We start from the raw sequence: 13788 nt of genomic DNA on the forward strand, positions 1-13788 counted from the left end.
TAAGGAGGTCAGTTTCCAGTTGCAGAGGGATGTACAGAAGCCCAGGCTTTGAAACTTGTTGAATAATACTGAGGGGTTGATTGAAAACCGAGCAGTAATTGATAAACAGCAGCCGACATACGCTTTGCATTTATCCAGGTGCTCCAAAGCAGAGTAGGGAGCCAGGGAGATTGCTTTCACTGCAGACATGTTATCGTCGTCGTCTGAACCCTTAGTGCCTAGGTAGCACATGGGGCCTCGTAGACCTTTTATAGCAGTCGGCAAATTGCAGTAAGTCTGGGTCCTTGTTCAGACAGGAGTTAGTTCTAGCTATGACCCACATCTCTCAGCACTTCATCACATTAGATAGTTAAGGCAGCTCAGCTGCTCTCCTTGGGCAAAAATATGATTGCTGCCCTTTTGAAGCAGGTGGGAACCTTTGATTATAGCAGTGAAAGGTTGAAGATGTCCTTGAACATTCTAATCAGTAGTCAGCATAGAATTACAGTATCCAGCCAGGTACACCATTAGAGACACCTTGCAATGGTTCACTCTATTGAAATATAGTCTGATGCCAATCTCCAAGACAGATCACAGGGTCACCAGATGCTGTGGAGATTCAAAATGTGCATAAAAAGCATAGAGATCACAGGGAAGTGAAGAACCACTGTCATTTATGCTGTTAGGTTTCACCTTATAGAAAGTAATGGCAGTAAAATTCTGCCACAGCTCCCATGATTCTTATTGCCAGAGATCTAGCCAGATATCCTTGTTCAGCCAGGGCTTTCGGCTTGGGAAAACTCGGTATGTTCTCAAAGGCACACACTCATCAATACAGGTCTTTATCAAGTCAGTGATGTCTGTGAAATATTTGTCCAAGTCCTGAATATAGTTCAGTCCACTGATTCAAAGTAGTCCTGTAAATTGCTCCTCCACCTTTTTTGACCATATCTTCATGGTCTTCTCAACTGGTGCTGTGGTCTTCAGTGTCTGCGCATATGTTGGGAATAAAAATGCAACCATGTGATCGGACTTGCCAAAGCAGAGGCACAGTATGGCTCAGTAATCGTTCTTGATGGAAGTATGATAGTGATTGAGTGTGTTAGCTCATCTGGTTCAGCAGGTGAAATATTGATGATAGTTTGTCAAAGACTTCTTCAATCTGGCCTAGTTAAAGACCCCATGATAATAGGAAAGGCATCTCATGACTGATCACAATGCTCAACATATTCAGTGGCAGCTTGACAGTTGACTGGATTGGAACGTACACTGGATTGGATGACAGCATTGAACTCCATCGGCAGACCAAACAGATGACACTTGACCGCCAGATGTTCGTGGTTGGAGGAGAAGAGGACTGAGACAGAACTGCCACATCTTTGTACCACCATGAGTTAATAATGATAGAAATGCTATCAGATCTGTCTTTGCCTCCTGCTGCCATTTAGTCTACAGTGCAGACGTTGAAGCCCTCATGTTGATACAGTGTGTCTGGAGAGCTGGGAGTGAGCCACGTCTCTTTGGAACAGATTACACAACAGTACCTGATGTCCCCCGGTACTGCAGACGCCCATCCAGACTACTTGCACTGCAGCTCATACCTAAGATAACTTCGAGGTGGAATATATACAGAGTGAGATGTGAGTGTTTACAGGGTAATAAATGAATGAGGCCCATGATTTATTAAAACACAGCTGGAGACTATTTGGTCCATCAAGATCAAGCCAATTTCCAACAGAGCAATCCCTCTTTCTATTTCCCTGTAACCATATAACTTACTCTCTCTAACATGCCAATCAAGTTGCCTTTGATTATTTTGCCACACACCCCTACTAAGAAGCGTTATATCATGGCCAATTAACCTAACAATGCATCTATGATGTGGAAGGAAACTGGAGCAATTTATGGAAATGCAGCCAACAAGCAAATTTGCAAACTCTACATAGATTCAAATCCAAGTCCTTGGAATTCTGGGACTGCAACTCCACATTAGTATATTGTTGCAGTGAAATCTAAAAATAATTTTAAAGCTACTTATCATACACTATCATTCTGCCCTCCCCACACTCAGAGATTCCTTATTCTAGCAGCCAGTGACTAAATCTCCCTCCTACTTGTCATTTGCCATTAACTAGCTATAGACAGTACATTAAGGTCAAATAAATAAACAGAATCTCAGATCCTCAAGCTTGTTGAGTTTTTTGATCATTTTTATCCCCTGGTAATAATTGGGTGTAGCATAACTTATGACTGGCTCATCTAGCCTCATTATAATTGGATTTGTGCAGCAGCTGCAAATTGAAGTTGTAGTATTTACAACTTTTAGAGTATCCACTGGAACATTGCAGCTTACCATTAAGTTGTGTGATAAAATATATTTGACAAATATGTGTGGTGCCTTTGCTGCACTTCATGGATGGCTTGATCTGTTATTGGAGATCAAGGCTACAATATCACTTTCCCTTGGCTGGTATCCTGATGGGCTGGATGATTATCCTGGTGATTCCAGAGGACTACTTGAATGATAAAGCTTCTACTTTCTTATGCCCAGTGTCAATAACAAGAATTTCTGCTCAGTGGTTGAATCAAACTATACCAATTGAAGGTTCTGAGACATTAGCTGAATACCTACAGGCATTTTAAAATGATTATTTGGCTACATTGTAAAGAAAGCCAATGGGCAAGTGAATATATTTTTCTATAATGACACAATACCTGGTCATTTTGATTTTGCTATGGGAAGACTGGGTGCCTTAAAGCCATACTAAATGTCCAGCAATAATAACATGATACATAGCAAAAATTCTCAAACAAGTTTCCAATCCTCTTTTATTACTTTATTGTGAACATCTCAGAGTCTACACATTTAATCCAAAGGAAAATTCAACACACAAGGATCTAATGTTCCTAATTGATCTGTGCTTTCTTATGAATTACAACTAACATAATGCTATTCACAAATTAAACAGATTTTGCAAATTAAAGACTCCATTATTGAGATCAGTCCAGACATAAACTTCGCTTGGCAAGTAAGTGTTTGGTACTAATAATATGCTTGTTTAGTTTGTGTCATTGCAATCCCTTAAGCCACATGAGTATATAACAAAAGCCTTCTCATTATGTATAAGATTCATTAAACTGTGACAAAGAAGAATGTAATGCTGATTAAATAAAGTTATTACTTTATTCTTCTCAGTATGATCATCAATTTAATTCATTGCCTGAGACTGTAATTTTTTTGCAAGTGCAATTATATTTTACAGTTTGCCAGCTGATTATGCAAAAACAGAAATAATCCATCAGAAAATTTTTAAAAAGACTAATCAACAAAATATTTAGTAAAAGTTATATCCTCAGCTGTTATACAATAATGAAATGTTACTAACAAATATATTAGTCAAGCTGTATTGGGGGTGCACAAAACATGCTTGATTTTTTGAAAATTAATACATTTAAAAAATAATTTTAATAAGCATCTGAGAGCTGCAGCTTCAACTAAAAGCATATCGATCATTCACCGGATGACTGCCCACCAATGCTGACAATGTCTCTTGAAGATCTATCTTTGTTTCTCTTGCAAATAACTTTTTTTTCAATGTTAAATCCTGCAAGTAATCCAAGCAATGGAAATTATAAGTAACTAATTATGAGCGACGATTACACTGAGTAAAATGCATACAATCTATGTTGCTGGATAATTTACATCAATGAAAATAATTAGATTTTGTATAAACGGGTGTTATCCAATTAACCACCTTTGGTACACTAAGTTTAATTATCACTTCCATTCATTTCATCTGAAATTATCATCTAACAGGCTGCAAGCCTGAGAACAGTGAACCCAGGCATTAGGTTACAGAGGAAAATAGTGTCTCTTTCCACTGCTGTGTAATCAAATAATTCTGACTGAATTCGTCTCCTTAAAGTTTGGGGAACTCAGTACTGAGTAAGTTAGACAAACTCTGGCAAGCATAACAGTATTAAAACACCAGCTACACTAGTGAACCCTCAGACCTGAACTTCTCCAGCTGGCACGTAGGATTTTTTTTTTGGATTGGGATGAAGTGAGAAAACCGCATTTATTCATTTGATATTTGTAAGCTTTCTAGCTCAAGCTGTAGCATCCTTGATGTGTATCATGGAGCCTGCTACTGAATTTGATCTGTGAGCATTTACACCAGCGGGTGCTGTGTGGTTTGGTCCATACTGCAGCAATGGGCCAGAGTATCACAGAGACACCACTAATGCTGATTATTTGCATAGAGGCCTTGGCTACTCCAGAAGTGGTCAAAAAGAGATGCACTGAAGACATTGCAGGTGAAATCTAAGCACTATTCCAAGAAACCTCTTTGTGACTGATGCCTAATGCCAGGGACACCTTAGTCTTTTTATCCAATCCACAGTTGCAAAAAGGTGGGCAGAAATGGACTCTGATCAGTGCCAGATTCATTTGGCAAAAATGCATGAGATTGTGCAGTTATCTCACAAGTCAGCAAGCCAGATTCTACTCTGACCTCAGACACCATCTGTGTGAGTTCACACCATTCTCCCTGTGACAGTGTGGGCAGGATGGTAGGAGTTGTGTGTGAGAATATTTCCGAAGTGCAGAGAGGACTCACCAGGATGTTGTCTGGGATACAGCATTTCCAGGCTCTCCTGTCTGTGAAGAGGGACAGGAGAGCTGGGCTAGTTTTCCTTGGAGCAGAGGAGGATGCAGTGTTCTTGATATCAGTATTTATGATGAAGAGCAAAAAAAGGTAGCCAGTGAGAAAAAAAATTCCTTAGTGGTACCCTCAACAAGAGAGCAAAGTTTTAATGTAAGAGGGAGGAAATTCAGAGTGGATTTCATAAAGGGCTTTTTTTTCCACCCAGCTCCACCTGTGGCCATAGGGGAGGTACATACCCCAGCAACATTTAAGAAGTATTTAGATGACCACTAGAAAGGCTGTGGTATAGAAGACTATGGATCAAGGTACCAGATAATGGGATCAGTATAGACAGATATTTGTCAGTGAGCATGAATACAGATGGCTGAAGGTATTGCTTCCGTGTTGTATGACTCTCTAAGTTTAGTGGGTTAGACAGAAATAAGTGATATTGAGATGGGCTGAATGGCCTTTTCTTATGCCTTATTTACTAGTACCAAAGGATTTTTACCTGTAGAGCAGCAATTCATTTCCCATTCCCCTCTACAACTGCTGATCGATAACCATCACTATGTCGAGCATGGAGAACTGAACGATATGCAGCTACTTTGTCGAACTATACAGTTCTGAAATATGGCTTTTGGCTCACTACATCCACACCGACCTGTCTGCCATCAACAGTAGCCACAACGTACCATATTAACCTTTTTCTCAGCAGATAGCAATCAGCCCGAGAGGTCATTCATTGGTGACAAAGCGCAAGGTTTAAAAAGAGCTCAGGTGCTTTGAGGCTTTTTTCTCAGCAGGCAGCAATCAGTGCAAGGGATCGTTCATTGGTGACGCAGCATGGGGTTTAAAAAGAGCTTCGGGTTTTTTTGGGCTTTTTTCTCAGTTGCATGGCAATTAGTGCTGGACCGATAAAAAGAAAGAAGGTGTAAATGGAATGTTCATTGTTGGAGTGGGACAATGTTAGAGTGGTCTGGCTTTGGCTCAACAGGCTTAGATGAGAACAGACTTGGCAAACACAGGCAGAGGATCTAAATAAGTAAAGTTTCTAGTAAGGTTTTTTTTCTTTTAGTGCACTGAGAATGGTTGCAGAGGTAGTGGTATGTTTCCTGCATGCAATATGGAAGACCTATAGTCTCCCTGATAACTACATCTACACAAAGTTTACTGAGTTGCAGCTCTTCAGATACCATGTTAAGGAAATGGAGCTGCAGCTGGATGATTCTGGCTCTGTGGTTCAGAAGGGATGGGAGAGAGAAGAGGAGTGCAGTAATGATAGGGGATTTGATCAGAGAAGCGGAAAGCAGATTCTGTGAAAGAGACACCCAGATGGTACGTTGCCTCCTAGGTGCCAGGGTCAGGAATATCTTAGATCTCAGCCAGTTATTGTGGAGTATATTGGTACCAATGACATAGATCAGTGGTCCCCAACCTCCGGGCTGCGGACCGATACATTGCTGCGAAGAATGCAACAGTGCAGTGGTAGCCGGAACGCACCCAGCACATCTTTAAGAAAAAAGCCGAAATAAACAAGCTAATTAATTAGGTGCCGCCCAGCACATAAATAATTAGCTTGTTTATTTTGGCTTTTTTCTTAAAGATGTGGTAGGTGTGCTCTGGCTACCACTGCACTCCTGCATTCTTCATGGCAATGTATCGGTCCGCGGCCCAGAGGTTGGGGACCACTGACATAGAGAGGAAAAGGGACGAGGTCCTTAAAAGAGAATTTAGAGGGTTAGGCAGAAAGCTGAAAAGCAAGATCTCCAGCATAGTAATCTCTGGATTGCTGCCTGTGCCATGTGCTAGTGAGGTTAAGAATAGGACGATATGGCAGATGAGTGTGTGGCTGAAGAATATGTGCTGGGGACAGGGTTTCATATTTCTGGATCATTTGGATCTCTTCAGGGGAAGCTACACCCTGTACAAAATGGATGGGTTATACCTGATTCCAAGGGGAACCAATATCTTTGCAGGCAGGTTTGCTAAAGCTGTTGGGGAAGGTTTAAACTAATTCGGCAGGGCGATTGAAACTGGAGTAATAGGGCTAAGGATGGGGCAGTTGATACACAAGTAGATGCAGTATGTAGTGAGATTGTGAGGAAGGACAATCAGATGATAGGGCAAAATTGCAGTCAGTGGGATGAGTTAAAGTGTAATGGGACAAAACCAAAAAGAGTGATGCATACAGAACTGAAGGCAATATATTTGAATGCATGCAGTATACCGAATAAAGCAGATAATCTTGTAGTGCACTTAGAGATTGGCAGGTATGATGTTGTGGGCATCTCTGAGTCATGGCTGAGAGAAGATCATAGTTGGGAACTTAAAATTCAAGGATAAATATTGTATCGAAAAGACAGGCAGATAGGAAGAGGGTGTGTGGTGGCTCTATTGGTAAAAAATGACATCAAATCCTTGTAAAGAGGTGACATGCCTCTAGGATTGGAAAATGTACAATTCCTGTGGGTAGATTTAAGAAAATGCAAGGATAAAAAGACACTAATAGGAGTTAGATATAGGCCTCCAAACAGCAGCCAGGATGTCAACAACAAATTACATCAGGAGATGAAAAAGCATGTAAAATGGGCAATATTGTGATAATCATGGGGGATTTCAATATGCAGGTAGATTGGAAAATTTTGGTTGGTGCTGGATCCCAAAGAGAGAATTTGTAGAATGTCTACGAGATAGCTTTTTAAGAGCAGCTTGTGGTTGAGCCCACTAGAAGAATGACGATTCTGGATTAGATGTTATGTAATGACCCAGGTTTGATTAGGAAGCTTAGGGTAAAGGAACCCTTAATATGATAGTATTTTTCCTGCAGTTTGAGAAGGAGAAGCTAAAATTGGGGAATCAGTATTATAGTGGAGTAAAGGGAATTATAGAGGCATGAGATAGAAGCTGGCCAAAGTTGATTGGAAGGAGACACTTGCAGGGATGACAGCAGAACAGAAATGGCTGATTGTTTCAAGGGGTGGGGGGGGGGAGAATTTGTAAGGCATAGGAAAGATACATCCCAAAGATGAAGAAATATTCTAAAGGGAGGATGAGGCAACCATGGCTGACAAGGTATGGCAAAGTCAGCATTAAGGCAAAAGAGAGGGCATATTATACAGCAAAAAAAATAAAAAGACAATAGATCGGGAAGCTTTTAAAAACCAACAGAAGGCAATTAGAAAGCCATAAAAAGAGAAAGGATGAAATATGAAGGTAAGCTAGCCAATAATATAAGAGAGGATACAAAAAACATTTTTTCAGATACACAAGGAGAAAATAGGGACAAGAGTGAAATTTGAAAATGACACTGGAGCGGTAGTAATGGGGGACAAAGAAATGGCAGAGCAACTCAGTAAGTATTTTGTATCAGATTTCACTGTGGGAGACACTGGCAGAATTCCAGAAATATGAGGGTATTGGGGGCAACAACAATTGCTGTTGCTACTACCAAGGAGAAGGTGCTTGGGAAATTGAAAACTCAGAAGGTAGATAAGTCACCTGGACCAGATGGGCTGCACTCCAGGGTTCTGAAGGAGGTAGTTAAAGAGATTGTGGAGGCATCAGTAATAATCTTTCAAGAATCGCTAGATATTGGAATGGTTCCTGAGGACTGGAAAATTGTAAACTCCACTCCACTCTTTAAGAAGTCAGGGAAGCAAAAGAAAGAAAATTATAGGCTACTTAGCTTGACTTCGGAGGATGGTTGGAAAGATGTTCAAGCCTATTATTAAGGATGAGGATTCAGAGTACTTGAAGGCACATGATAAATTAGGCCAAAGCCTGCATGGTTTTCTAAAGAGGAAATCTTGCCTGACAAATCTGTTGGAAATAACAGGCAGGATAAATAAAGGAGAGTCAGGGGATGTTTTTTTCTTTTTATGAGGTGACACATGAGCCTACTGAAGAAGATGAGATCTCATGGCATTACAGGAAAGGTATGAGCATGGATAGAGCATTGGCTGATTAGCAGGAGGAAAAGAGTGAGAAAAAAGGGAGCCTTTTTTGGTTGGCTGATGGTGACTAGTGGTGTTCTGTAGGGTCTGTGTTGTGATCGCTTCTTTTCACGTTATATGTCAATGATTTGGATGAAGAAATTGATGGCTTTGTGGCCAAGTTTCTGAATGATATGAAGACAGGTGGAAGGGTAGGCAGTGTTGAGGAAGCTGGGTGGCTGCAGGAGGACTTAGACAGATTGAAGGAATGGGCAAAGACGTGTCAGATGGAATATAGTGCAAGGAAATGTATGGTCGTGCAATTTGACAAAAAGAATAAAAGCATGGACTACTTTCTAAATGGGGAGGAAATTCAAAAATCTGAGGCGTAAGAGATTTGGGAGTTCCCGTGCAGGATTGCCTAAAGATTAATGTGCAGTTTGAGTCAATGGTAAGGACTGCAGATGTAATGTTAGCATTCATTTCAAGAGGACTAAAATACAAAAGCAAGGATGTAATGCCAAGGCTTTATAAGGCATTAGTCAGACTGCACTTCTAAGCGTACTGAGCAGTTTTGGTCCCATTATCTAAGAAAGAATGTGCTGACATTGGAGAGAGTCCAGAGGAAGTTTACATGAATGATTCCAGGAATGAAAGGGTTAACATATGAGGGTTGTTTGATAGCTCTGGGCCTGGAGTTCATAGGAATGAATAGGGATCTCATTGAAACCTATCGAATATTGAAAGGTCTGGATAGAGTGGATGTGGAGAGGATGTTTACCCTAGTTGAGATGTCTAAGACCAGACGGCACAGCCTTAGAATTGAGGGACTCCATTTCAAACAGAGGTAAGGAAAAATTTCTTTAGTCAGAGGATGATGAATCTGTAGAATTCTTTGCCACAGACGGCTGTGCAGGCCAAGTTATTAAGTATATTTAAGGTGGTGGTTCATAAGATCTTGATTAACTAGGGTGTCAAAGATTATGGGAATAAAGCTGAAGAATGGGGTTGCGAGGGATAATAAAGCCATGATGGAATGGCAGACCAGATTTGATGGGCCAAATTGCTCCTATAGTCGGTCTTATGGTCTTAATGTCTTATGTTCTTCCATGCCTTGCCTATTCAACTGCCTGTTTATAACTGTCATTGTAATTATTTCATATTCTACCACCTCCTCTGGCAGTACACTCCAAGTATTAACCATTCACTGTGGGAAAAATCCTTCTACTCAAATCCCCTTTAAAACTCCCTCCTTTCCTCCTTAACCTGTGACCTCGTTTTTGATACCCCTACCACAGGGAAAAGATTCTGACTATCTAGTTAATACGTGCCTCTTATTGTTTGATACACTTCTGTTAGGCCACTTCTCAGCCTTCTCCACAGGGAAAATAAACCCCGCCTCTGCAATTTCTCCCCATTACTGACTCAATCCAGTCAACAACCAAGTGAATCTCTGCTGCGCCCTTTTCACTGCAATCACATCCTTCCTGTGGTGTGGTTACCATAACTGCATACAAGACTCTAAACAGTGTTTTCCAAAGTTGCAAGGTAATGCCCCAATATTTTTAGGGTGTGCAGTAAAGGGTGGGCATTTCATATACATGCAAACTACAGTTGCGGGAATATGGAGAAGGAAACAACATTCAAGTCAAGAATGAAAGTCAATACTTATTGAGTCCTGAGGCAGGGTTTCGACACAAAATGTTGAGACTTCCTTTCCAACCACAGGTATTGCTTGACTTGCTGAGTTCTTCCAACAGATGGTTATGCTGTTTACCTGCTTCATGACATTGTCTACCTCTGTTGCAACTTTCAGCGAACTATGGACTTGGGCCCTAACGTCTCTGTTCATCAACATTCCTTGCCACCAACCAGTTACTGGAGTTTAGGAGAATGAGGGGGAATCTCATTGAAACCTATTGAATATTGAAAGACCTAAATAGAGAGGATGTGACAAAGATGTTTCCTACAATGCGGAAGTCTAGGACCAGAACGCACAGCCTCAAAATGGAAGAACATCTTTCCAGAACAGGGATGAGGTGGAATTTCTTTAGCCAGAATGGCAAATCTGCAGAATTCATTGCCACTGATGGCTGTGGAGGACAAGTCATTTAAGTATATTTAGAGTGGAGGTTGATAGGTTCTTGATTGGTAAGGACACCAGAGGTTGCAGGGAAAAGGCAGGAAAATGTGTGAGTGGGCCAGTGAAGGAGTGGAGCTTTGAGGCTTTGACTTGAGAGGCTTCGACGGGAAGAGGCGGAGGACAAGCTAGCTCGCAGTTAGTTTTTACAATGTCTCCTGAGACAGTGATGAGCCTCTCATGTGAGATGTGGCAGTCTTGGGGGATCTCCCCTCTCCTGCAGAGTCACATCTGCCAGAAGTGCATACGGCTGGGCGATCTGGAAGACTGTGTAAGAAATCTGGAGCAGCAGCTGGATGACCTTCGACTCATAAGGGAGAATGAGGCAGTCATAGATGAGAGCTACAGGGAGGTAGTCACACCTAGGCTGTCGGAAGCAGGTCGTTGGGTGACAGTCAGAGGGGGGAAAGTGAAGGTGAGCAGACAGGTAGTGCAGAGCACCCCTGTAGCCATTCCCCTGAATAATAAGTTTACCATCCTGGATACTGTTGGCGGGGATGACCGACCAGGTGTGAGCCACGGTGGCAAGGCCTCCGGCACTGAGTCTGACCCTGTGGTGCAGAAGGGTGGGATGCAGACATTGGAGACTCTATAGTCAGGGGAGCAGACAGGAGATTTTGTGGACGTGAGAAGGACACCCGCATGGTTTGTTGCCTCCTGGGTGCCAGGGTCCAGGATGTCTCTGACCGGGTGCACGACATCCTGGTATGTGAGGGAAAGCAACCAGAAGTCGTGATACATGTAGGGACCAACGACATAGGCAGGAAGAGGGATGAGGTCCTAAAGTGTGAGTTTCGAGAACTAGGCAGAAGGCTGAAGAACAGGACCTCAAGGGTGGCATTCTCAGGATTGCTGCCAGTGCTACGTGACAGTGATGGTAAGAATTGGAGGAGATGGCAGTTGAATGCGTGGCTGAGAAGTTGGTGCAGGGAGCAGAGTTTTAGATTTTTAGATCATTGGGATCTCTTCTGGGGAAGGTGGGACCTGTACAGATTGGATGGGTTGCACTTGAACTCGAGGGGGATCAATATCCTTGCAGGTAGGTTTGCTAGCATGGTTCGGGAGGGTTTAAACTAATTTGCGAGGGGGATGGGACCCAGAGCGATAGAGCAGTGAAAGAAGTGCATGGAGTAAAGCCAGATCTAACATACAGACAGGCTTTGAGGAAAGAGAAGCAGAATAAACGGTGTAAAGACAGTAAGGTAGAAGGGCTGAAATGTGTGTACCTCAATGCAAGAAGCATCAGGAACAAAGGTGATGAACTGACAGCTTGGATACATACATGGAATTATGATGTAGTGGCCATTACAGAGACTTGGCTGGCACCAGGGCAGGAATGGATTCTCAATATTCCTGGATTTCAGTGCTTTAAAAGGGATAGAGAGGGCGGAAGAAGGGGAGGAGGGGTGACATTACTGGTCAGGGATACTATTACAGCTACAGAAAGGGTGGGTAATGTAGCAGGATCCTCTTTTGAGTCAATATGGGTGGAAGTCAGGAACAGGAAGGGAGCAGTTACTCTACTGGGGGTATTCTATAGGCCCCCTGGTAGCAGTAGAGATACAGAGGAGCAGATTGGGAGGCAGATTTTGGAAAGGTGCAAAAATAACAGGGTTGTTATCATGGGTGACTTTAACTTCCCTAATATTGATTGGCACCTGATTAGTTCCAAGGGTTTAGATGGGGCAGAGTTTGTTAAGTGTGCCCAGGACGGATTCCTGTCACAGTATGTGGACAGGCTGACCGGGGGGATGCCATACTAGGTCTAGTACTAGGTAATAAACTGGGTCAGGTCACAGATCTCTCAGTGGATGAGCATCTGGGGGACAGTGACCACCGCTCCCTAGCCTTTAGCATTATCATGGAAAAGGATAGAATCAGAGAGGACAGGAAAATTTTTAATTGGGGAAAGGCAAATTATGAGGCTATAAGGCTAGAACTTGCGGGTGTGAATTGGGATGATGTTTTTGCAGGGAAATGTACTATGGACACGTGGTTGATGTTTAGAGATCTCTTGCGGGAAGTTAGGGATAAATTTGTCCCAGTGAGGAAGATAAAGAATGGTAGGGTGAAGGAACCATGGGTGACAAGTGAGGTGGAAAATCTAGTCAGGTGGAAGAAGGCAGCATATATGATGTTTAGGAAGCAAGGATCAGATGGGTCTATTGAGGAATATAGGGAAGCAAGAAAAGAGCTTAAGAAGGGGCTGAGAAGAGCAAGAAGGGGGCATGAGAAGGCATTGGTGAGTGGAGTAAAGGAAAACCCCAAGGCATTCTTCAATTATGTGAAGAAAAAAAGGATGACAGGAGTGAAGGTAGGACCGATTAGAGATAAAGGTGGGAAGATGTGCCTGGAGGCTGTGGAAGTGAGCGAGGTCCTCAATGAATACTTCTCTTTGGTATTCAGTTGGAAACTGAGGCACAGTTGGAAATTGGTAAGTATGATGTTGTGGGAATAACAGAGACATGGCTTCAAGTGGACAGGGCCTGGGAAATGAATATTCAAGGGTATACATCCTATCGAAAGGACAGACTGATGGGCAGAGGGGGTGGGGTGGCTCTGTTGGTGAGGAATGATATTCAGTCCCTTGCGAGGGGGGGACATAAAATCAGAAGACGTGGAGTCAGTATGGATAGAACTGAGAAATTCTAAGGGTAGAAAGACCCTAATGGGAGTTATCTACAGGCCCCCAAACAGTAGTCTGGATGTAGGGTGTAAGTTGAATCAAGAGTTAAAATTGGCATGTCGCAAAGGTAATGCTACAGTTGTTATGGGGGACTTCAACATGCAGGTAGACTGGAGGAATCAGGTTGGTGCTGGACCCCAAGAAAGGGAGTTTGTGGAGTCCCTCCGAGATGGATTCTTAGAACAGCTTGTACTGGAGCCTACCAGAGAGAACACAATTCTAGATTTAGTATTGTGCAATGAACCGGATTTGATCAGGGACCTCGAGGTAAAGGAGCCATTAGGAGGTAGTGACCATAATATGCTAAGGTTTAATCTACAATTTGAGAGGGAGAAGGGAAACTCGGAAGTGTCAGTATTACAGTTGAACAAAAGGAACTATGGTGCTATGAGGGAGGAGCTG

General features: G+C 42.5%; 1 protein-coding gene across 17 annotated transcripts in view; it reads right to left on the reverse strand.

Moving 5' to 3' along the window:
- Positions 1 to 2790: 2790 nt before the first annotated feature.
- Positions 2791 to 13788, reverse strand: part of LOC134340710 (doublecortin domain-containing protein 2) — a 167742-nt gene continuing 156744 nt past the window's right edge. For all 17 annotated transcript variants that reach the window (XR_010016632.1, XM_063038254.1, XM_063038265.1 and 14 more), the window contains one exon: positions 2791 to 3584. The gene's annotated coding sequence lies outside the window, so the exon portion shown is untranslated. The remainder of the gene's footprint in view (positions 3585 to 13788) is intronic.

Source organism: Mobula hypostoma, chromosome 2 (assembly GCF_963921235.1).
Source record: "Mobula hypostoma chromosome 2, sMobHyp1.1, whole genome shotgun sequence".
NCBI classification, from domain to species: domain Eukaryota; kingdom Metazoa; phylum Chordata; class Chondrichthyes; order Myliobatiformes; family Myliobatidae; genus Mobula; species Mobula hypostoma.